The sequence below is a fragment of the Dipodomys merriami genome, unplaced genomic scaffold (genome assembly GCF_024711535.1).
Source record: "Dipodomys merriami isolate MVZ:Mamm:240054 unplaced genomic scaffold, mDipMer1.0.p SCAF_52, whole genome shotgun sequence".
NCBI lineage: Eukaryota > Metazoa > Chordata > Mammalia > Rodentia > Heteromyidae > Dipodomys > Dipodomys merriami.
The window spans coordinates 8,671,125-8,696,051 of NW_027206091.1; the positions used below are offsets into that span (position 1 = coordinate 8,671,125).

General features: G+C 43.9%; 2 pseudogenes; both read left to right on the forward strand.

The window, feature by feature from the left end:
- Positions 1 to 5,628: 5,628 nt before the first annotated feature.
- Positions 5,629 to 24,927, forward strand: part of LOC138811195 (cytochrome P450 2G1-like) — a 117,694-nt pseudogene continuing 98,395 nt past the window's right edge.
- LOC138811274 (S-adenosylmethionine decarboxylase proenzyme-like) lies at positions 16,286 to 18,819 on the forward strand (annotated as a pseudogene).

A 24,927-nucleotide genomic window follows, 5' to 3' on the forward strand; every position in this document is an offset into this window, starting at 1 on the left:
AATATTATAAGCAGGCATGAGCAGGCTTAATCTCCCACTGCCCAGACAGAGATCATCTTGTTTCATGAAGTCAAGTTCTGGTTCTGCAGGACCATTTCTGCTAAAGAATCTACTTGGCTTTGTAGTCAGGAAAGGGAATTTTCTAAGTGTCCTAAATCCATATCTCTCTGAGTGCTTAGTGCTTTGAAGTTTTTGTCTCCTATGACTAATGCAGATGTGCCAACAGCAGCTGACTTAGCAATCCATGCTCCCACTAAAAAGGGGATGAGGAATTGGATGGCCCTTTGAGTTCAGAGCAGTCCTGCGTCTATGTGAATATAGGCTCTTCCTTCTTCGCCACTGTAGCTGTACACTTGAGGAATGACTTGGGGTAATACACGAAGACCTCACCCTTCTTGGCCTTCTAATAAATCAGAAGCTGCACACTTAGCTAACCCATTCATGCATGCCAACCAGATAGTCTCTGGAGTTTGATAATAATCTCTTTCTTTTTTTTTTGTCCATCGTGGGGCTTGAACTCTGGGCCTGCTCACTGTCCCTGAGCTCTCCAGCTCTACCACTTGAGCCACAGTACCACTTCTGGTTTTCTGGTAGTTTTATTGGAGATAAGAGTCTTACGGACTTTCCTGCCCAGGTTGGCTTTGAACTGTGATCCTCAAATCTCAGCCTCCTTGGTCCCTAGGATTACAGTTGTGAGCCACCAGCAACCTGCTTGATAATAATCTCATTGGTTTGTTACTCTTGATATATGCAGGGTAGCATAGCAGGCATCTGTGTAGGGAAATTTCTTTAGGTCATAGTTAGACAAGGCAACAAGCTTCCTGGACCTTGAAGGCTCCCCAGTGTGATTCCGCGGATTACAACCTGTTGGACTTTGAACAGGAGTGAAGGTCTGCTTAGTCTCAACCTCTGTGTAGTAAGTAGGTTGCAGGTCTAAGCACAATCAACAGTCTTGACCTAGACTTGGACTAGAATGAGTTAGGAATTGATGGACCTTCTTCTCTAACAGGATTAACATCGAGAGACAAGCCTCAGGATCTTGGGATACTGTGATTGGGATCAGTCCACAAGCGGTAACTATAGGGGCCTGAGAATGCCTGTGATCTGTAGGCCTCTGGGGTCCTGGTAGAACTAAACCAGAGATAGGGCCTATAGGCTGAAAGTCTCAACGTGGGAGCCTCCATTGTATGGTGAACTTCTCTCCGGGATCCTGACCCTGGGTCACATAGAGCCTGGCTGCCCGGGCCCTTCCAGTCTCCCAGCCAAGGTTACTAACAGCATTCCAGGCCAACACTTTGACATCATGGGATCACAGCTGCCCAAACAACAGATGGTAGGTTTTCTTTCCCAGAACACAGAGACATAAGAATCTACATGTTTTCACGATGCCTCTGTCTCACAATCCCAGTGGGCACAGCAGCAGTGGCCCTCCCCTTGGTTAGAGGGTCCTGCGGTAGCAAGACACTCATAGAGTTGAATAGACTGATAACTTTCTCTATAGTCGCATTTCCACATTCATAGCTTCAGCTGCCCCTCCTTATACTTGCCTTGATGGTAAGCAAATGGATTTATCATGGAGCAAAGATCCTCTTTCAATATGAGTTGACTAGCCAGGTGACAGTGGCTCAGGCCTATAATCCTAGCTACTCAGGAGGCTGAGATATGAGGATCATGGTTCAAAGCTAGCCTGGGCAAAAAAGTCTGTGAGACTTTTATCTCCATTGAACCACCAGAAAACCAGAAGTGGCGCTGTGGCTCAAGTGGTAGAGCACTAGTCCTAAGATGAATGAAGAGCTGAGAGACAGCGCCCAGGCCCAGAGTTCAAATCCATGATCAAAAAAAAAAAAAAAAAAAGATTGGTTGAGTAGCAGTAGTTACTAGAAGTAGCAGTAGTTTGCAAGAAGTTTCCTATCGCCTGTCTTTCTGAGTTGCCATTCCCATGTTTGGGGACAGAGGTTGTTGTATATTGCCTGACCCATAAAATAAATGTAACCATTAAGGCGCTTGTCATAGTCTTATCTTTAGTAGATCAGAAGTTTGGGTGACTGTTCTTTTTTCTTTCTCATCTGCTACTTACCTTTAGCTGCAACTGGTGGATATAGGAGGGAACACCAGATACCCTCACAGCCATTGCTGTGCTCAGGATTATAGGATAAGATCCCTTCCAGGTTGGTTCTAAAGTCTGAGCAGGAACTCTTTTCACCCACCCCAAGTCCTCTGGTTGGAATCTGTGGACTGGCTCGAGCGCAGGCTGGGGGTCTGCTCCTCTGACTGCCTGGTGAATAGCCTTGGGAGTGGGCTGGAGGTCCTGCGATGACATGAGAGAGTGATTATTCGTCTCTGCTCTGGGGACATCTCTTCATCTGGGGGGATAGGTGATGGTCTTCCAAACATGATTGCATAGAGAGTAACCCCCTCCTGGTATGGATACATCTAGTCCTGAGGGGGGCAAAGGGAAAGAGTCGGGTCCAAATTTTGCCTGTCTCTCAGACCAGCTGACTCAAGGTTCCCATTAGGGTCCTATTCATCCTCTCTACTTGCTTTGAACTCTGTGGCTTATAGGCACAATGTAATTTCCAATTGGTATTTAATGCCTTTGCCATAAGTTGGGATATTTTGGCTGTCAAAGCCAGGCCAGAGTAATTGGTAGGCCAAATGTAGGAACTAATTTTTTAAGTAACATCTTGGTGACTATTGAAACTGTTTCAGTCCAGGTGGGAAAAGCTCTGCCTAGCCTGAAAAAGTGTCCACGAATACCAGGAGGTATCAGTATCCAAAAACAGTAGGTTTGGTTTCAGTAAAGTCCAGTTCCCAATGCTCTCCAGGTGAGGTGCCTCGGGACCGTATTCCTTCCGGGGCCCTTCTTCCCCTTTAGGACTCACATGAGCACAGGTAAGGCAGCTAGTGTGACACCCTTAACGATATAATCCAGTCTAGGGATGTAGGACCTTGGCCTAAGGAGCTCAGCAAGTTTGGAGGCTCCTTGATGCCTGGGCTAGTGGAGTTGAGTCACCAACTGTTTTCCCAGCACTGCTGAGAGAACGGGTCTCTGTCTGGCAACCAGCCAACCTTTTTCTTCTAGCTTGAAGCCCAAGTGCTCTGCCCCTTCTTTCTCCTCCAACGTGTAAGAGGGTCTAGGAGCAGATTTGGCTCTGGCAGCATTACCAGACTAGGGGGCCTCCCCGGCTGCCAGATCTGCCACCCTGTTCCCCTGAACTTCAGGAGATTCTCTCTCCTGGTGTCCCTTACAGTGCACAATGGCCAGTTTATAGTTTATCCAAATGGCTTCTACTAAAGCCAAAATCTCCTTTCCAGCTGAGGTGAGGAGCCCCCCTCTCCTGATACATAGCTCTGGGTACGTGAGTAGTAGCAAATGCATACTTGCTGACTGTGTATACTTCATGGCCATGTCTCTTTCCCATCTCAATGCCTGTGCCAAGGTGATAATTTCAGCCATTTGAGCTGACATCCTTTGATTGAGGGACTGAGCCATATTGTTTGATCTTTTTTTTTGTTTCCAGTCATGGGCCTGGAACTCTGGGCCTGGGCACTGTCCCTCAGCTCTTCAGCTCAAAGCTAGTGCTCTACCACTGGAGCCACAGCATCACTTCCTGCTTGATCTTTTGTGGAGACTGCTGCCTTCACATACCTTATCCCATCTTGAATAAAACTGCTCCTGTCCATGTATACCTCCTCTGCCTCCAGCAGCGGGGCATCAGGCAAGTCCAGTCTGGGAGACTAGATCAGGTCAGTTACCTCTGCATAGTCATGCAGAGGTCATTCTGGGTTATCATCGAGCAACAAGCTTGCTGGGTTCAGGGTTGATGTTCTGCAGAACTTGATACAAGGTTGATCCAGGAGAAGTGTCTGGTAGTGTGTCACTTGAATATTTGACATCCATCTTTCCTGAGTACAATATTGATTTAGCTTCTGTAACTACACATTAGGCTGGCACCTGTAGAAAAGAATCCTCAGTTACTTTCCTCCCCTGAGCGAATACAGGGGGTGTGGTTTTCTGGATTAAAAGGGGCCATGAGACCAGACTGAGCGCTACACTTTTTCGGCACCTGACTGTCCAGTGTAGTCCCAGCCAGTATTAAAGACTTTCTTTTGACACTACTCCCTGATCCTGTGTAGTCTCTCCTGGTTGGGAGGGGGCGGGCTTCCCCTCAACAATTGTCTCCTTTACATTGTTCTTAACACTTTCTCACATATGAATATACCAATCTTTATGAAGATGGATAGAATACAGCATGCATGACACAGAAGATGGTTTTGTGAAACTTCCATCTATATAATTGATTCAGCAAGGTAATAAGATTTAGCAAAAGAGAGAGAATTACTCTTCCGCAATTCATGGCTCAAGAATCACTGAGAAATGGTGTTTCCAATCTTCACTTTCTATTCAAGGAAAAAACAAGCAAAGCAAGGGCGCAGGACTGGGGGTGGGCAGGGAGCTGACCACACCACTCAGCTCCTCCTGCTCTCCCTTTCCAAAATCAACAAGTAACTTGCCTATATTGTGGTGTGTTTTGTTCTCTGCACTTTGGCCCTCCCCATTGACCTCAGAAAGATAGCAGATGCTGGTGCATCTCCCCACTGGCCCCCGCCCTCTTTTTTGTTGGTTGTGGGGCTTGAACTCAGCCTGGGCACTGTCCCTGAGCTCCAGCTCAATTTGAGTGCTTTTCCACTTGAACCACAACTCCAATTCTGTTTTTTTGGTGGTTAATTGAATATAAGAGTCTCACAGTCTTTCCTGCCTGGGCTGGCTTTGAACTGTGATCCTCAGATCTCAGCCTCCTGAGTAGCTAGGATTACAGGCGTGAGCCACGAGGGCTTGGTCTCTGCTTGTCTTGTAAGAGAAGAAGGAGGAGGACGAGGGAGAGGAGGAAGAAGAGAAATAGGAGGGGGAAGGAAGAATTTCACCTAGAGATCCTTACAATCACAGCTATAATTTATAATCTTAGCATCTCCTTCCTAGATTTTTTTTTAAAATGTTGATCCTGGGGCTTGTATTCGGGGACTGTGCATTGTCTAATCTTTTTTGCTCAAGGCTAGTGCTTTACCTGTTCCACCACAGCTCCACTTCCTACTCTTTTGTAGTTTATGGAAGGGAAGAGTCTCACAGACTTTCCTGACCTGGCTGGCTTTCAACTGCAACCCCCAGATCTCAGTACAATGCGTAGCAAGGATTATGTGTGTGTGTCACTGGTCCATGATTTTCATGATCCTGACTCTGTTATAGAGAGATTCCCAACCCATACATCCTGTCTTCACCACCAATAAATCTAAGGATTTCAATTCTACTGTGGATCTCCTAAATCCCTATCTCTTTGGCCTGTCTTCAGTCTGGGGTTCCAAGTCCTGTCTCAGTCATCAGCCACACAGCTTTGAAAATCTCCCCTCCCCAGCTCTGAATTCAGCCTGGAGCTCCGGAAGCTGTGAGTGTGCCCAGCTGTGTGTGCCCTGTCCTTACCGGCTGTGGGTGTTGCAATGTAGGGGAGGGGAATGAGATTGAGCGATAAAGTGACACATTAAATAAATAGGAGCAAAGGCCTCCCCTTCTATCCCCCAAAAGCCTAAACGCACACTGCCCCAGCCACCCTGCCTGTCGCCTCCACCGCCACCATGCTGGGCTCAGGCATGCTTCTGGCGGCCATCCTGGCCTGCCTGAGCGCCATGGTGCTGATGTCTGTCTGGGACCAGAAGTTCTGGAAGCTGCCACCTCCTGGCCCCACCCCACTGCCCCTCATTGGGAATTACCTCCAGCTGGACTCGGGAGACATGTACAATGCCCTTATGAAGGTACGGCCTGGCAGGGAGAAAGGTTACACCTGGAAGATATGGAATTTGCCTCCATTTCGCCTGGCTACATTGGCAGAATATTGGTACGGCAAACCAGAGAGTTAGCCAGAGTTTGGCAGATTGAGTGGATGAATGCAAGCCAGGAACAACCAGATCTTTGGATGTTCCATTGCTTGCTTTTCAACATCAGATTGAGCAGGGGCACTGCTCAGTTGACCTCATGCCTGTCATCCTAGCCACTGAGAAGGCTGAGATCTGAGGCTTGTAGTTCAAAGCCAGCTAGGGCAGGAAAGTCTGTGAGACTCTTATCTCCAGTGAACCATCAAATAAGCAGAAGATGGAGCTCTGTTTCAAGTGGTAGAATGCCAGCCTTTAGTACAAAAGCTCAGGGACAATGCCCAGACCTGAGTTCAAGCCTTAGGATGGCACACACTCAAGAAAATGACACAAACAATATCAAGCTTGATACTCTAGTGCAGTAATACATAATGATATGCCCTATATTTTGACCTTTCTGCCTGTGTGTGTGTGAGAGAGAGAGAGAGAGAGAGAGAGAGACAGAGACAGAGACAGAGACAGACAGAGAGAGAGAGAGAGAGAGAGAGAGAGAGAGAGAGAGAGAGAGAGAGAGAGAGAGAGTTGTGCTGGGTCTTGAATTCAGGGCCTTGGCACTATCCTTTTAGCTTTGGTTCCTATGGCTAGCACTCTACTACTTGAGCCACAGCTCCACCTCCAGCTCTTTGGTGGTTAATTAGAAATAAGAATTTCAGGGGTTTTCTTGCCCAGGCTGGCTTCGAACTGCAACCCTTGAGTAACTAGGATTAAAGATGTGAGCCACCAGTGCTCAGCTAAATGGGCTCCTTTTATTCTTTTCTTTTTAAAGTTAGTTTAATATTTATTAATAGTACAAGATAGGGGACAGGTCATAAGAAAAGTTCACGGCTGCATATAATACCTTTGGATCCAGAAATCTTTCGGGCTGGGTAGAAACTGTGGTTTCAAGTGTGTGTTGGGCCAAGGCCAGGTGCCGGGCTCTGAGGCTGGCCTGAGGTCTCTGGGGTTGATGCTGGACCTCACAGAATGGGTGGGGCAGAAACTTTGCTCCACCCATATGCACAAACTCTGCCCATCTGCTTCCTTCTGGGCCTAGGAGACAGGCTTTAGAAGAACACAGACTTGGTGGAGCCTTTGATTGGCAACTGGGGTTGGGTAGGACGTGGATGTTGGCTCATGACTTCCATGAACAATTGCCTGTCTGCCTAGAGCAGACCCCAAAAAGAGCGAGCATCAAGGCTTATTTGGATCATCTGTGGGCTGCTGAGGTGGGGTGGGGCTCCATTCTCATTTCAGTGTAATTTCCATCCAGAATAGGGGGAGCATGGACAGGAGCCACCAGGACTGTGGTTCAAGTAGTAGATCCCCGGACTTGAGCACCAAGAGGCTCAGGATCAGCACCTTGCACCTGAGATCAAGCCCCAGGATTGGCAAAAAAGAAGGAAGGAAAGAAAGAAAGAAAGAAAGAAAGAAAGAAAGAAAGAAAGAAAGAAAGAAAGAAAGAGAGAGAGAGAGAGAGAGAAAGAAAGAAAGAAAGAGAAAGAAGGGGGCAGGGAGGGAGGGGGGAGGGAAGAAGGAAGGAAAAGAGGACAATCCTTTCTCTCTGGAGTTTGTTTCCTTTGTGTCTGTCCTTCATTATATTTCTTTCTCAGCCAGGCATTAGTGGCTCACCGCTGTAATCCTAGCTACTTGTGTGGCTGAGATCTGTATGGATCACAGTTCAAAGCCAGCTTGAGCATAAAAGTCTCCCCCTTCCAACCCCATGACACTTATCTCCAATGAACTACTAAAAAACCAGAAGTAGAGCTGTGGCTCAGAGTGGTAAAGCATTAGCCTTCAGCACAAAGAGCTCAGAGACAGTGCCCATGACCTGAGTTCAAGCCCCATGACCAAATAAATAGAATACACACACACACACACACACACACACACACACACACACACACACGTAATAAAAAGCGATGGAAACGCCTCAGCAAATGGCATAAAGCTGCCGGGGGCTTGGCTCCTGTCAAAGGCCATAACCAGGCTTGGAGCTGCACGGTCTGATTGCGCTCAGCCATGCACACAGACTTTGAATGAGAGCTGCTGCTTCTGCTTGGAACTCAATCTCCAGACTCGCCTTTCTCCTTCCACTGGAAATCCCTACCCAGCTTTACCCTGCAGCCTGGATCCACAAGCTAGGCTCCATTGTATGTGCACGTTCTGCCCTCCTTCACTCCCTCTCTCTGTTCACCAAGCCTCACCTACAAGTTCCTACAGATGCCCCCAAAACAACACTGATTCATATGAATATCCATTGTTCAAAGGAGCTTCAACATATGCTCTTTTTTGTCTATGTGCTGGTACTGAGGATTGAACTCAGGGCCTGGGCACTGTCCTTTAGCTTTGTCCACTCAAGGCTTGAGCCTTCAACTTCAGCTCCACTTTTGGCTTTTCAGTGGTTCATTGGAAGTAAGAATCTCATAGAGGGGCTGGGAAGGTGGCTCAGTGGTAGAGTGCTTGCCTTGCATGCATGAGGCCCTGGGTTCAATTCCTGAGCACCACATAAGCAAAAAGAAAAAAAGCCAGAAGTGGCGCTGTGGCTCAAGTGGTAGAGCGCTAACCTTGAGCTGAAGAGCTGAGGGACAGCACTCAGGCCCAGAGTTCAGGCCCCACGACTGGACCAAAAAAAAAAAGAAAAAAAAAAAAGAATCTCATAGATTTTCCTGCCTAGACTGGCTTTGAACCTCAATCCTCAGATCTCTGCCTCCTGAGTTGCTAGGATGACAGGTGTGAGCACCGGTGCCTGCCAGATGTCTGTTTGTTGTTTTGCATGAGAAATTCCCATTGTGGTTTCTTATGGTGTTTCCTTGTAGGAGAAAGAAAAGTCACCAATCAATTCTTGCACGGTATAGAAAAGAGAACCCCAAGGGCTGGTCAGGTGGCTCAGTGGTAGAGCGCTTGCCTTGCATGCCTGAGGCCCTGGGTTTGATTCCTCAGCACCACATAAGCAAAAAGAAAAAAGCCAGAAGTGGTGCTTTGGCTCCAGTGGTAGAGCGCTAGCCTTGAGCTGAAGAGCTGAGGGACAGTGCTCAGGCCCAGAGTTCAGGCCCCACGACTGGACCCCCCCGCAAAAAGGAAAAGAGAACCCCAAAACATCAATTTAGGTTAGTTTCAGACCTTGTGTGTGAACATTTGCCAAACTGGAAGACACGTGTAATGTTGGTGTTGACACTGCTTCCAAGTGTTTTGACATTGTATGCATTTCTGTGAAGGCCTTGGAGGTGCATGTCCTTTATATGAGGTCATGCACATATATATATATATATATATATATATATATATATATATATATATATATGCTAATTTGCTTCATTTAGCTCAATTGATAACACAAAATATTATTGTTTCACATCCTATATTGTTTTGTTCCTCAATCAATACTCCAAATTAAAAAAAAATCTTTCTCCCTGGAGTCTGTTTCTTTTGTCCCTCTCTTTCATTAAACTTCTTTCTCTGCGGGGCACTTGTAATCCAGTAATACACTCACACCTGGAATCCTAGCTACTCAGGGGTCTGAGATCTGAGGATCCTGTTTCAAAACCAGCCCCGGCAGAGAAGTCTCCCCCATGAGACTCTTATCTACAATTAATCATTCAAAAACCAGAAGTAGAGCTGTGGCTCAAAGTGATAGAGCACTAGCTTTAAGCAAAAGAGCTCCAGGATAGCACTGAAGCCATGAGTTCAAGCCCCAGGACCAACTAAAAACAAATTAATAAACTTCTTTCTCTTTGTTTCCACTCTAGTTCTTCTCATTTCTGGGCAGGAACCATTCTGGTAGCTACATGTATTAGTTATCCAAACAACTAGACAGAGGAAAAAACAAAACAAAACAAAAGACACCAACTTTCTTCTCTTCCTTGGTTTTCTCCTTCGTGACATTTCACCCACCCTACCCCCAGCTCCAAACTCTCAGAAAGAAAGCACCCCACCCAAATGCTCAGAAACAAATATTTTCAACATTCTGGTCACAACCTCTTAATCTCCAGCCTCACCTTCCTCTTCCCTGGCCAGACCTGGCCTGGCCTGGCACTACCTGATTGACTGGATCTTTGGTTAAGATTGCAGAGAACATAAACAGTGGGTGGAAGATTAAATCTCTTTCCTTTTAAGAGACACTTGCATGCATGCGTGCACTGAATCTGGGGCTTGAACTAGGGGCTTGGCACTGACCCAGAATTTTTGTGTTCAAGACTGATGCTCTACCACTAGAACCACAGCTACACTTCTAACTTGATAGATAAGGATCTCAACAAATTTTCTTGCCTGGCTGGCTTTGAGCCATGATCCTCAGATCTCAGCCTCCCCAGTAGCTTTCATTATAGGCATGAGCCACTGATGCCCAACCTTAAGAAACTTTTGAAAATCTTTTTTTTTTCCAGCACTGAGGACTGAACTCAGGGTCTTTTCACTTGTCAGTCAGTGCTCTTCCACTGAGCCAAATCCCCAACCCCTAAGATCTGTTCTAAAATTCTGGAATCTTCACTTTCAGGTTTACAAGGATTTTCCCCCCAAGAACTATAAGCAATAAAGTAACAAAAATAGAAAAGAAAGCCAGGGATGGGTTTTATTTTACTCAGTAGACACTACGTAGAAAATGAACTGTGCAATTTGTGGGGTAGGGACTGGGGAACGGGAATCTGGGGGAAAGCAAAGGAAGAGTGACATTGTCCCAAACAACAAATATAGTCATTACCTGACTTATGGAAAGGGGACCCCCTGTACAACACCTTCATAATATCAACAAAATTATATTAACAATAAATGAGAAGTCCTCATCTCCCAACTCTTGTAGTATCTGCCTACTTTTTCTTCTCTACTCTCACATGAGTTTAGGAAAGTGGAGGAGGTGTTTGGGGTTTTCCCCCATTTTTATGTTTTTATTCAGAGTTTAATCAGGCCTATTTTCTGATGTTTCATAAAGAAAAACAAGCAAGGCTGGGTGATCAGGTGTGTTAGCTAAGAACATGGAATGTAGCAGGGTAACAGTGCTCATGCCTGTAATACCCTCTCCTCATGAGGCTGAGACCTGAGGATCTCAGTTGAAAGCCAACCTAGGCAGAAAACCCAAGAGACTGACTGATCTCTAGTGAACCACCAAAATTCTGGAAGTGGGCCTGTTGCTCTATAGGTAAGAGGGAAGTAGGTGGGGGTGGGTGGAGGGAAGCTAAAGGGACAGCACCCAGACTCTTCTGAGTTCAAGCCCCCAAGATGTATGAATTCAAAATAAATAAACAAGCCAGAATGAGCACCAGTGGCTCACTCCTGTAATCCTAGCTACTCAGGAGGCTGAGATCTGAGGATCACAGTTCAAAGCCAGCCTGGGCAGAAAAGTCTCTCCCATGAGAATCTTTACTCCAATGAACCACTCAAAAACCAGAAGAAGAGCTATAACTCTGAGTGGGAGAGCACTAGCCATTAGCCCAAAGAGGTCAGAGAGTGCCCAGGCAGAATTCAAGCCCCATGACCAAATAAAAAATAAAAATAGGGTCAGCGGCTGGTGGCTCAAACCTGTAATCCTGTGTACTCAGGAGGTTGACAGCTGAGGATCATAGTTCAAAGACAGCCTGGTAAGGAAAGTCCGAGAAATATTTATCTCCAATAAACCACCGGAAAACCAGAAGAGGAGCTGTGGCTTAAGGGTAGCATGTTCACCTTGAGTTGAAGAGCTTAGGGACAGTAGCCAGCCCAGAGTTCAAGCCCCGTAACTGACAAAAATAAAATAAAATAAAATAAAATAATAAAATAATAAAAATATAAATAAAATAAAGAAAGAAGTATGGAAACTCCTCCATAAATTGCATAAAGCAGCCTGGGACTTGGCTCCTGTCAAAGGCCATAACCAGGCTTGGAGCTGCACGGTCTGATTGCGCTCAGCCATGCATGCAGACTTTGAATGAGAGCTGTTGCTTCTGCTTGGAACTCAATCTGCAGACTCGCCTTTCTCCTTCAACTGGAAATCTGTACCCAGCTTTACCCTGCAGCCTGGATCCACAAGCTAGGCTCCATTGTATGTGCATGATCTGCCCTCCTTCACTCCCTCTCTCTGTTCACCAAGCCTCACCCACAAGTTCCTACAGGTGCCCCCCAAACAACATTAATTCATATGAATATCAGTTGTTCAACAGAGCTTCAACATATGCTTTTTTTGTCTGTGTGCTGGTACTGAGGCTTGAGTTCAGGCCTGGGCACGGTCCTTTAATTTTGTCCACTCAAGGTTGGCACTCTAGCACTTGAGCCTTCAACTTCAGCTCCACTTTTGGCTTTTGAATAGTTCATTGGAGGTAAGAGTCTCATGGACTTTCCTGCCTACACTGGATTTGAACCTCAATCCTCAGATCTCTGCTCCTGAGTTGCTAGTATAACAGGTGTAAGCACTGTTGTACTGTTGTTGTTGTTTTTTCATGAGAAATTCCCTTTGTGATTTCTTATGGTGTTTCCTTGTAGGGGAAAGAAAAGTCACCAATCAATTCTTGCACGATATAGAAAAGAGAACCCCAAAACAAAAATTTAGGTTAGTTTCAGACCTTGTGTATGAACATTTGCCAAACTGGAAGACACGTGTAATGTTAGTGTCGACACTGGGTCCAAGTGTTTTGGAACTGTGTGCTTTTCTTTGAGGTCCCTGGAGGCTGATCCATGCTCTCTCTGTCCCTGGCATGTTTGTGCTCAGCAGCAGCCTGACTGATGTTCTTGCCAAATAGCTCAGGTGAATTTCCTATATTTATCAAAGCTTTGGCAATGCTCTGCCTGATGCAGCAACAATTTTGCAGGGCTGAGACAGACAAAAGGGACCCAACTTTCTGGGTCCCTTTAGGTGTTGGGCCAGGAGCTAAGCAAGTAACTGGGAAATCCCTGTGACAAGTACCTGTTTTCACACTTATTTCTTCTTCTTTTATATATGGTACAACTTTGAGAGGCAAGGAAATTGGACTTTGTGTATGCATGTGTGCATGTGTGTGTGTGTGTGTGTGTGCGTGTGTGTGTGTGTGTGTGTGTGTGTATGTGTGCGTGCGTGTGTTTGCCAGGACAGGGGGCTTGAATTCAGAGCCTGAGCACTGTCCCTGAGCTTTCTCACTCAAGGTTGGTGCTCTACCACTTGAGCCACAGCTAGACTTCTGCCTGGCTCCAAGAGTTTCTTGAAGAGATTATTCTTTTCCCTTTGGCTTCTTGTCAAAATTAAGAATTGGGATCTGGGCACTGGAGGCTCACACCTGTCATCCTAGCTACTCAGGAAACTAAGATCTGAGGATCATGGTTTGAAGCCAGCCTGGGCAAAAAAGTTCCTATGAAACTCAAATCTCTAATTAATCAGGAAAAACCCCCAGTGGGCTGGAGAACTGAAGTGGTAGAACAGCAGCTGTGAATAGAAATGTCAAGCAAGAGCAGTACTGCAGTCTGAGTGTGTGCGCGCATACTCTCTCTCTCTCTCTCTCTCTCTCTCTCTCTCTCTCTCTCTCTCTCTCTCTCTCTCTCTCTCTCTCTCTCTCTCCCTCTCTCTCTGTCTCTTTCCAATGGAATGGCTGCCCTACTTGACAGACAGGAAACTGAGACCCAAAAGGATAGACACTTCCCAGTGAGGAAAAGCTAAACCTGAGAACCTACTTTGTCTTGAGTCCTAAACTCAACAAAGATTCTCAACTATCTTCCATCTACATGGAATTTTGAACCAGGGGATGAGAAGAACTGGGGAATTCAACACAGGAAGAAAAACCAGGCACTGGTGGCTCATGCCTGTGACCCTAACTACTCAGGAGGCTGAGATCTGAGGATGGCAGTTCAAAGCCAGCCCCAGAAGGAAAGTCTCCATGAGACTCTTATCTCCAATGAACCTCCAGAAAACCAGAAGTGGTACTGGGGCTCAAAGTGGTAGAGCACTAGCCTTGAGCAAAAGCACTCAGAGACAGTGCCCAGGCCCTGAGTTCAAGACCCACGACTGACAATTAAAAAAAAGAAAAAAAGCAGTAAAAGGTAATAGGAAGAAAGAAGACCCCTCCCCAGAGATTTTCCCAAAGGTGAATTGAATCTATTTGTACTCAGGAGGAGATTATAAGTTACATAAATCCCCTGCCAAGGAATCTGTTCCTCTGATGGCATTACACCCAGCACACCTGAGTTTCAGGATATTTAGATTTCAGTTTAAGCTCCCAGAAACTATTTAGGAAGGACCTGAAGCCGAGGAGCAAACCTCTTTCTCCGTGTGGCATGATGGAACTTGAGGGGCCTTGACCGTGTTTCTGGCCTTCAGTGTCTCTTGTCTGTTCATCCTCAAATCTTGGAAACAAATCAACAAAACAACAAGTTGCCCCACAGGCCCCACCCCAATTCCTTTCCTGGAGAACATGCTGCAGGCAACGATGCCTTTTTTCACTCTTTCATGAAGGTGAGTCTGTGGGCCTCCCCCACAGGAGAGGAAGCCATGAACCCCACGGCCAGGTGCTCAGGCCGAAAGCACACATAGTGAACACACTTGGTTGGCCATCTTAGAATGTGGAAAACAATCCCAGAATCAGAAACTTCATCAGAACTTACATTCCTTGTGCATCGGTGCACATCTCTGCCTAAAGTCAGGAGTTTGGAAGACAAGGGCTCTTGTGGTCAGATTATTTTACAAGTTAGAGGGTCAGTATCTCATGATTCTAGAAAGTTAGCATGGGTGCCAGTGATTCATGCCTGTAATCCTAAGTACTCAGGAACCTGAGATCTGAGGATCCTGGTTCAAAGCTAGCCTGAGCAAGAAAGTCTGTGAGACTCTTATCTCCAATTCACTAGCAAATATGACAAAAAAGCCAGAGTGTTAGAGTGCTACCTAAGAGGCAGTGCCCAGGCCTTGAGTTCAACTCTCAGTATTCTCATTCTCTCTCTCTCTCTCAGACACACACACACACACACACAGACACACACACATAAAGCATGCACACACACACAGCAAACACATGGTTAGAAAGTTAACATTTTATAGAGGAAAGCATGGATCTGAGCTTCTCTAACACACATCCATCACTTTACATATAAGGAAACTAGAACATTCATCGTGTGTATAGGTATGTGTGTATGTGTGTTTATATATGTGTGTATGTATGTGTGTGTATGAGAGAGAGAGAGAGAGAGAGAGAGAGAGAGAGAGAGAGAGAGAGAGAGAGAGAGAGGAAGGGAGGGAGGGAGAGAGAGTCTTGGGGCTTTAACTAAGGGCCTGGGTGGATGATGTTTCCGAGCTTTTGTGCTCAAGGTTGGTGCTCTACCACTTGAACCGCAGATCTATTTCTGGCTTTTTGGTGGTTCACTGGAGATCAGAGTTTCACAGACCTTCCTGCTTAGGCTGGTTTGAACCATGATCCTCAGATCTCAGCCTCCTGAGTAGCTAGGATGACAGGCTTGACCCACCAGCTGCCAAGGACTTTCATCTTTGGTTATCTGGTGTGGGTCCCCACCCCAGGGTCACAAAAGGAAAGACTGTCCATTAGTCCTTTCAAATCTAAGATGTATCTTTATCTGTTATTGCATTCCTCTGAAATCCCTCAGCCCTCCATCAACTCCTTGACTTGTCCTTATGACCTACTTCAGCCCTCACCTCCTCCATGCATTCCTTCCCTCCCAGCTCCAGGAGAAATATGGCAATTTGTTCAATGTGTACTTGGGTCCCTGGACAGTGGTTATTTATGCAGACATGACACAGTGAAGGAGGCGCTGGTAGATCAAGCAGATGATTTCAGTGGCCATGGAGAAATAGCAACCATAGAGCAGAACTTCCAAAGCTATGGTAAGTTACAACCATGATCAAACACCACCAAAGAAAAGTGGTTACAATGCCGAAGCTATACTTCAAAGACACGGGCACATAATAAATGATGCAGGACTCCATGCATGCACTCACAGTGAGACCAAGGAGGAACACAAAGGTGAAATGTCTGCATGCTTCTGATCAGATAAAATAATACTGATTGAGCCAGATGCTGGATGCTCATGCGGGCAATCCTAGCTACTCAAGAGGCTGAGATCTGAGAATCACAGTGTGAAGCCAGCCAGTGCAGAAAAAGCCCACTGAGACTCTATTTATTTATGTATTTGTTTATTTATTTATTTATGTTGGCTGTGGGGCTTGAACTCAGGACTTGGGCAGTGTCTCTGAGCCTCTTTGTGCTCTAGGCTAATGTTCTACCCCTTGAGCCACAGCTTCACTTCTGAGTTTTTGAGTGGTTAATTAGAGAAAAGAGTCTGATGGGGATTTTTCTGCCCAGGCTGGATTGGAACCATGATCCTCAGATCTCAGCCTCTTTAGTAGCTAGGATGGCAGGCGTGAGCCATCGGCACCCAGCAGGGCCTCCCTTTTATCACTGTCCACTGTCCCCACATGCTGCCTGGCTCACCACCCTCATGTACACCCATGGTGTCTAGAGACTTGCACCTTGTGGGTCCTGAAGAAGGGGGAGGTCTCCAGAGCTTCTCAAGGTTCTTCTAGTGGCCATGTACTTTTTCTGAGTAAGAGAGGTTGGGTGTCTTGGTTAGAGACTGAGTGGGACCTTTGTCAATCACTTGAAGACCTGCCCTCATTCTGTGCTCTCCAAAGTGGGCAGACTCCACAATCACAAAAAAAATACAATAGGAAGGAAGGAAGGAAGGAAGGAAGGAAAGAAGGAAGGAGGGAGGGAGGGAAGGAAGGAGAGAGAGAAGGAAGGAGAGAAAAGCAAAGAGAGAGTGGAAGTACAGAAGGCAGGCAGGCAAGAAAGAAGGAAGGAAGGAAGGAAGGAAAGAAGAAAGGAAGGAAGGGAGGAAGGAAGGAAGGAAAAAAGGAGAAAGAAAATGATCACAGTGCATTTGGTATGTTCCATGTTCTTTGAGAAGAGCAGGAATTCAAGGATTCCTTGTTTTGAGTCCTTTAAGAAAACTATCAAAATTAGGCTAATTTGCTGATATGAAAGTTGGTAGTTGGGCTGGGAAGGTGGCTCAGTAGTAGAGTGCTTGCCTCCTATGCATGAAACCCTAGGTTCGATTCTTCAGCACCACATAAACAGAAAAAGCCGGAAGTGATGCTGTGGCTCAAGTTGTAGAGTGCTAGCCTTGAGCAAAAGAAGCTCAGGGACAATTGCCCAGGCCCTGAGCTCAAGGCCCAGGATTGGCACAAAGAAAAAACTACAGGTGATGAGAGAGAGCAGGTAATGCCACACAGCAAGTGGCATTCCACTTTTGGAGTTACTAGTAATCTTGGGGTGGGGGAGGGTGAGCCCTGGCTGGGGATTAAATGCAGGACAATGCCCCTGAGCTTTTTTTACCCCCTCAGTAGCAAGGATCCCAGGCATGACCCATCAGCATGTGGCCTTGCCAACATTATTTTTGTCTTCCTCTGCATACAAGTGTATAAACACAACAGGTTCCACAAGGTTCTTTTCTAGTGTACCTCTGGCATCCAACAGTCTGTGTTCTTCCATCGCAATCAAGTTCACCTTGTTCCATCTCTCATCTACCTGTTGGTCCTGTATTTCCCCCCGCCTATCTATTGCTCTATAAATCTCTCAAAAATACATTTATTAGCAAGTCTTCTAATAAAGAAGAATCTTTCCAATACCATATGGCTGGCGACATTAGCTAGTGCTCGCTCTACTCTCTCTAACAGGGAAGTAGTAGAGTATAAGAGACGGAACTGTATTTGCCTCTATTTCCAACGGACTCACATTCAACTTTCACACACACACACACACACACACACACACACACACACACACACACACACACACACACACACAGGCCGGAAGAATTGTATTAATCCTTTTTTAAAAAGTTAATATAAAATTATAGCAAAAAAAAAAAGGAACCTGGACTTTGCTAACAGCTGGGATCATCCACAGCAGCGGCGGGAGAAGAGATTTAACTGAGTTGATTTGCTGTGGTCATTGGTTGTTCTCTAGTCTCACAGTGATGGTAGCTGAGCATTGTTTTTCAAAGGGACCCAGAAGCTGCTGGAGGTTTGGTTCTTCTGACATCAGCCCGATGCAAACCAAGGATCTGGGGATCTTTGCACTACCCCAAAATCTGAATAGGAAGTACTTTTGAAGGATGTACAATGTTCAATCATAAGTGTGACAAAAACTGACAAGAAGGAAGCATACGGATTCAGTGAAAGTACTGTGTTTGTCTCCAAGAGACGGTTCAGTTTGAAGATATGGGGTACCACCCTCTTGCTGAAAGCACTGGTTCCACTATTGAAGCTTGCAGTGGGTTCGACTCAATTCAAAGCTTCTTTTATTCTCCTAAGAATTTCATAAAGCTGTCCCACCAAGGATACCCACACTGGAATTTCAGGGGGAAAAATAGAGTTTCTTAATGCAATTTTCCCAAATGGAGCAGCATATTGTATGGGACGGGTGAATTCTGACTGTTGGTACTTGTATGCTTTGGATTTCCCAGAGAGTCAAGTAATCAGTCAGCCAGAATAAAACCCTGTTAATTTTAATGAGTGAGCTTGACCCAGCAGTTATGGACCAGTTCTGTATGAAAGATGGTGTTACTGCAAAGGATGTCACTCGTGTGAGAGTGGAATTCATGACCTGATACCAGGTTCTGTCATTGATGCCACACTGTTCAAGCCTTGTGGGCATTCAATGAATGCAATGAACTCAGATGGAACTTATTGGACTATTCCCATCGCTCCAGAATCAGAATTTTCTTAGGTTAGCTTTGACACAAACTTTAATGCAGACTTCCTATGACAACCTGATCGGGAACATTGTAGAAGTCTTCAAGCCAGGAAAATTTGTGACCACCTTGTTTGTTAATCAGAGTTCTAATTGTCACACAGTGCTTTCTTGGCCTCAGAATATGGAAGGCTTCAAACGTCTTGATTGCCAAAGTGCTACGTTCAATGATTATAATTCCATTTTTCGTACCAGTTTTGCTAAGGAGCAACAACAACAACAGTGTTGATTAAGAAAAATGAAGAAAAATTACAAGAATAAAACAAGATGACACATAGATGGTGGCGAATGCTTTCTAGATGTTGATACGGGGGCCTTGTGTTCCATAACCACCACTTTGTAGTTGGAGAAAGCCCTAGATGTAATGATAGTGTAATCATTTTGAAGTGTATGCATCATTGTATCAATGAGTTAGATATCTTGCATGAATGCTCTCTTCTGTGTTTAGGTATTCTATGCCACTCTTGCTGTGAAATTGAAGTGCATGTAGAACATAACTGTTACTATAAGAAACGTTACAACACTTATGAAAACAATTCAATTTGGTTTATGCACAGTATAAAAGTTCTGCAAGTATCATCCAAAACTCTCCAGACAATGCTTTCATTGTCCTTAGGTGATGGCCTCAGTCTAACCATCTGGGACTGTTCTATTAAATTGCTGCCAGAATTTTACATCCAGTAACCTCCACTTTCTAGAACATGTTCTCTACTAAAGTTACTGATACGAGTTTCTACTTCATACAGATGTTTTTTTGCAACAGCAGTTACACTTTTTTTCTTCCACAAGTTGTTTCCTGTAGAATGATTCTAGTTCTCTCTTCTTGTATGACTATTTTAATCGTTGTTCTTGCATTTGTACTCTTGTAACTGGTGTCTTCCCTTACCAGGAGGACTTTTCCCTCTGCCCCTCAAATAAACAATACACTGTTACACTGTGGGTTATATACGAATCTCATTCCCCACGTGGGAAAGCTTGGAGATGATCCCTGAGTTTAATTTTCTTTCAAGGGCGTCAGAATTTTGCCTCCTTTATTGGCATAGCAAAGTTGAATGTATCCAAACTCTTTTGAATCATTTCCAGCAAGAACCCATACAAAATTATAGATGTTCAGAGTATTCTGTAAATAATCTAACTATGTTCTACTCGTGAGTAAATTAGATTAGCTTCTAATGGAATATACTAACTTGTCCTAAGTAGTGGTATAAAAAAAAGAACTTATCACTGAGCATGTAAGCAAGGACATAGCATAAAGATGATGTGTTCAGTTTGGATCATTTACCTTATACTTTGAGCAGCTATTGCCACTAATTTTCATTAATAATCACTGCTATAAACTTGAGTTCAGAGCAGAATCAGTGGCTTTTTTCATCTTGTGGCTTAAAATTCTGTGGTTCTGTAATACACATGAGAGGTGGATTCTTCCTGTTCCTGTATGGTCTTTTCACCATGGCAGTCACAGGATGAATAATGTCCAGAATGAGAAGTCAAGTTAGTCAGACAACTGTGTGGCAGGATTTTTATTATCTTTAAGTAGTTGTACAAAGAAGTTCCCATTCTACAAACAGTATATGAGTACAAAGTGTCTGACAACATTGTCACCCATCTCTCTTAACTCATCCCTTCTCTCATTTTTTTCTTCAATTGAGATGAGGTGATTACATAAATTTCACATATTTCACAGTATTGTGGAATAGTGATACTTAGTTAGAGTCACAAACATATTTTAGCTTTCACAAGACAAATTGTCATTGTCATGGTCTATACAGTTGGTGAATTCTATGAGTTTTGACAATACAAGTTATTTTTTCACATCAGGTGATGTTTACATTTCTTTCCTTTTGCTTAGTGTGGGCTGTTCCCGCTTATTCTTTTCCTCCTCTAGGCTTCCCACTGTTGCGTGCATATATCCACCATATGTATGGTCAAGAACATGAAGTCATTTAGCAATGATATGACAGAATGGGTGGCTGCCCTTTGTTTCTTGAGTCCTGTTTGCCATATCTTCTTGTATTTTGGCTTTAGCATCCACATATCAGGGAGACCACGTGCTGTTTGTCTCTTTGTTCTTGGCTTGCTTTGCTCAATAATCTGCTCTAGTTCCATCCATTTCCCTGCAAATGCCATTATTTTGTCCTTTCTAATGGCTGCAAAATATTCCATTGTATATAGGTACCACAATTTTTGGACCAATCATCAGTAGTGGGGTATCTGGGCTGTTTGCAAATCTTGGCTATTGTGAGCAGTGCTGCAATAAACATGGAGGTGCATGTGTCTTTGTATACTGGTTCTTGTTGCTCAGGGTAGATGTCTAGGTGTGGTATAGCTGAGTCATAGCGGAAGTCTATATTTAGCTTTCTGAGGTATCTCCAGACTGTTTTCCAAAGTGGTTGTGTTAGTATACATTCTTACCAGCAATGCAGTAGGGTTCCTCTTTCTCCGCATCCCCTCCAACATTTTTGTTGGCTGACTTTAGGATGTGGGCCATCCTGACTGGGGTAAGGTGGTATCTCAGTGTTGTTTTTATTTGCATTTCCTTTACAGCCAGGGATGATGAACATTTCCTCATATGTTCCTTTGCCATTTTTATCTCTTCTTCTGAGAAGTCTCTCTTTAGTTCCCTTTCCCATTTCATGATTGGTTTGTTAGATTTGTGAGGGGTTAGTTCCTTGAGTTCCCTGTATACAGTGGGTATTAGACCCTTGTCTGATGTACTGCTGGTATAGTTGGCTGTCTTTCTAGTTTGGTTGCTATTTTTTTGTCTGTACAGAAACATTTTATTTTAAGGTAATCCCATTTGTGGAGTCTCTCTCCAGATTTGTTGGGACCCTGGGACTCTGTTCAGGAAGTTCCTGTCTATGCCTATAAGTTCAAGTGTCTCTCCTACTCTGTCCTGCAGTAGTTTCAGAGTGTCAGGTTTGATGTTAAGGTCTTTAATCCATTTTGAGTTAATGTTAGTGCATGGTGATAGGCAAGGTCCACTTTCAGTTTTCTGCATGTGGCCACCCAGTTTTCCCAGCACCAATAGTTGAAGAGGCTATGATTCTTCCTCTGTATGTCTTTGGCTCCTTTGTCAAATATCAACCGACTATATATGTGGCCTTATTTCTGGGTCCTCTAGTCAGTTCCATTGGTCTTCAGGTCTCTTTTTGTACCAGTACCAAGCTGTCTTTGTTATTATGGCTCTATAGTAGAGCTTGACATCCGGTATCTTGATCCCTGTGTTGTTTCTTTTGCTTAGAATTGCTTTGACTATTCTAGGTCTTTTGTTGTTCCATATGTACTTTTGGACTGTTTTTTCTATTTCAGTAAAGTACATCTTTGGGATTTTAATGGGAATTGCTTTGCATGTGTATATCAATTTTGGCAGTATAGCCATTTTCACTGTTAATTCTGCCTATCCAAGAACACGGGAGATCTTTCCATTTCCTGGTATCCGCTATGATTCCTTTTTTTAGGCTTTTATAGTTTTCATGAAATACATCCTTTACATCTTTGGTTAGGTTAATTCCTAGATACTTTATTTTTTGAGGTTATTATGAATGGGGTTGTTTCCTTGATTTCCCCTTCTGCTTGCACATTGTTAGTGTACAAAATGGTGACTGATTTTTGTGGGTTAATTTTGTATCTTGCTACTTTGCCGAAGTAGTTTATAAGCTCTAAAAGTTTGGGGATGGAGCTTTTTGGATTGTTAAGGTATAAAATTATGTCATCTGCAAAAAGAGGTAGTTTAACTTCTTCCTCCCCTATGTAGAACCCTTTAATGTCTTTTTCCTGCCTTATTGCTCTGGCTAAGAATTCCAGAACTATATTGAATAGGAGTGGGGAGAGTGGGTATCCTTGCCTTGTTCCTGTTTTTAGGGGAATTGGTTGTAGTTTTTCCCCATTAAGTATGATATTGGCTGTTGGTCTGTCATATAAGGCTTTTATTGTTTTAAGGAATGTTCTTCTATTCCAATTTTTTCCAGAGCTTTTAACATGAATGAATGTTGTATTTTATCAAAAGCCTTTGCTGCATCAATGGGGATAATCATGTGGTTCTTGACCTTGGATCTGTTGATGTGATGGATTACCCTTATTGACTTATGTATGTTAAACCATCCCCGCATCTCTGGGATGAAGCCTACATGGTCATAATGTATGATTTTTTATATGTTTCTGGATTCTGTTGGCTAGAATTTTATTGAGGAGTTTTGCATCTGTGTTCATTAAAGAGATTGGTGTGTAGTTCTCTTTTTTTGTTAGGTCTTTGCTTGGTTTGGGGATGAGTGTGATATTGGCTTCATAGAATGAGTTTGGGATTACTCCCTCTGCTTCTATTTCTCTGAAGAGCTTGAGGAGTATGGGTATTAATTCTTCCTTAAAGATCTTACAGAATTCCATGGTGAATTCATTTCGTCCTGGGCTTTTCCTTGTTGGAAGGCTTCTAAGGTTATTGGTGTATTTAATTGAGTTATTTGTTGTTCGTTCAGTGTGGGCAATTTGTATTTCTCTAGGAATCCATCAATTTCTGCTAGGTTTTCCTTCCTTTCTGAGTGTAGCGTCTGGAAATATTTCTTTATAATTGTTTGGATGTCTTGGATGTTTGTTTCAATTTTCCTGTGGCATCTTTGATCTTATTAATTTGGGACTCCTCTCTTCTTTTTTTAGTTTATCTTGCCAATTTTATTGAGTTTTGTCAAAAAACAGCTTTTGGTTTTATTAATTTTATTTATAGTTTTCTTAGTCTCTACTTCATTAATTTCAGTTCTTGTTCTGGTTATCTCGCTCCATCTAGCAACTTTAGGTTCCACTTTTTCTTGTGTCTCTAGCAGTTTTAGTTGCATCATGAGATTGTTTATTTGGTCTGTCCCTGTTTTCTTGATGTGCACACTGAGAGCAATAAGCTTGCCCCTCAGGAATGCTTTCCCATAGGTTTCTTTGTGCTGTGTCTTCATTTTCATTGAATTGTAGGAACTTTTTCATTTCTTCTGTGACCCATATGTTGCTCAGCAATGTGCTGTTTATTTTCCATGTGTTTTTCCTACTGTATGCCTTGTTATTGAGAACTCATTTGGTTCCAGTATGGTCAGATAAAATACAAGGGATTATGTCTATCTTCTTAGACTTGCTCTGTTGGTAGAATTTTGTTCTTGAACAGTCTTCCAGGAAATTGTGATGACATTTTGGGCTTGAGGTCTTTCTTTTCCTAACATAATTAAGAGTTCTAATGTTGAAAACTTGCACAAGTTTATGTGGAGCAAAGCCTAGAAAATGAGAACTGTTGATTGAATAGAAATCTATCTTAGCATGGTAGAGGAGGGAAAATTTTGGTGCCATAATTTCTCTCTTCATTGGTGTTGAACTTTAATCAGTTGCAATGTATTTCTGTACCACAATGGAAGTTTCAATAAAAGTTTGCTTAATTTAAACAATAAGAATATTTCCAACCAACTATTTATAAACCTCTCAATTATTTTTCACTCATCTACCAGTCTATCATTCCATCCATCCATTTATGAGCTTCCTCATCATTCACAAATATATTACTCTTTTATCCATCCATCCATTCATCCATTTATCCATCCATTTCTCCATTACCTACCAGTGCATCCATACATGTATCTATCCATCATCCATCCCTCCATCCATCCACCTATCTAACCATCTAACCATCCAATGCACCCACCTAACATTCCAGTCATAAATATTTCCATTCATCAAACAGCCAAAATAACTTCATTACATTTCCAAACAACTCACTAATCTGGTTATTTCCACATAAGAGGTAACCTTAGTGGTCCTCCCACCCCCCAATTAAGTGAAAAATTGGGGGAGGTTTCCTCCAGAGCAGAGTTGAGACCTTCACTAATTTGTCTCCATCCTGACTACCACAGTGTTGACCACAGAGCAGGATGGGGCAGAGGGAAGCTGATCCTGACACCTCTGCATGTTTGGTTATGGCCAATGGAGAACGAGCATTGAAGAGCAGATTCAGGAAGAAGCCGGGTACTTACTAGAGGAATTCCAGAAGACCAAAGGTATGGGGGTGGAGATGCTCCCACAATGGGGAGGGCTGCTAGGTGATGGGATATCAATGGAGGGAGAGTTCAACCATAAAAAGATGGGCCTTGGTGGCAGAAATCTTTGAAATGACAGAAGATAGAAACTCTCCAGGATTTCCTGAGGTTTCCACCAGGTTCCATGTTAAAAAGTGAACATGTGCTAAGCACCCGTAGCTCATTCCTGCAACTCTAGCTACTAGTAGGCTCAATTCTTGAAGAACATGGTTCAAAGAAAGGAAAGTCTGTGAGACTCTTTATCTCTCATTAACCATTAAAACCACTAGTGGAGCTGC